Source organism: Octopus bimaculoides, chromosome 1 (assembly GCF_001194135.2).
Source record: "Octopus bimaculoides isolate UCB-OBI-ISO-001 chromosome 1, ASM119413v2, whole genome shotgun sequence".
In the NCBI taxonomy this organism is placed as follows: Eukaryota; Metazoa; Mollusca; class Cephalopoda; order Octopoda; family Octopodidae; genus Octopus; species Octopus bimaculoides.
This window is the reverse complement of record NC_068981.1, coordinates 57,795,422-57,796,138: the sequence shown is the minus strand read 5'-3', so window position 1 is coordinate 57,796,138 and position 717 is coordinate 57,795,422. Positions and strand designations below refer to the sequence as shown.

Sequence of the window (717 nt, the reverse complement as noted above, 5' to 3'; positions counted from 1 at the left end):
TATATATATATATATATATATTTAATAACAAACCATGTAACTCACACTCTCGAAAATTAATTTCTGTAAAATGATGCTTTTGAAAGATACTATATTTTATCATCAGAATATTTATACTTTCTCACACAACAATATAGATATTTATTTTAAATTGTTTATATTTTAAATCATTCATCTTTCTTCCCCCCACACACAAAAAACTAGTTTGGGAACAAAAGAGTTTTGCTTTGTTTTCCTAAAACGCTGGTGTAAAGCTCAACTAGTTGAGTCAAAAAGTGTGTTTTGTTGAGAATTAATCCATTCAATTGACAGCAAAGAGGTAAGTAACACTTTGTTGGTGAATTTTTACCTGTCTACATACATACACATACACACTATTATATATATATATATACTCCTCCTACGTCTCTCACACCATGAACTCTTAACATACTCCTCAACATTCTGAAGAGATCTGCCAAACCGTTTGGCAAATTGAAATATGCGTAAATGACTCATTATATAATCTCCACATAATTAAAACAATGGCTAACTAGCCCAACCGAATTGCTTCTTCTTGTGTTTGTTTCTTCATTCTCCACATAACTATATATATATATATATAAAAACAAATAGTAAAAGAGTATATGCATATATACGTACAGGTATGTGCATACCGACATCCACCTGTATGTATAGGTGCATATCTGGGTACAGGACATTGCAAACAAAACAGAG

The 717-nt window shown here is 30.5% G+C and overlaps 1 protein-coding gene across 1 annotated transcript in view; it reads left to right on the top strand.

Annotated features, from left to right (window-relative positions):
* LOC106869155 (alpha-aminoadipic semialdehyde synthase, mitochondrial) overlaps window positions 1–717 on the top strand; it is a 101,852-nt gene that overhangs the window by 11,703 nt on the left and 89,432 nt on the right. The gene's annotated exons all lie outside the window — the stretch shown is intronic.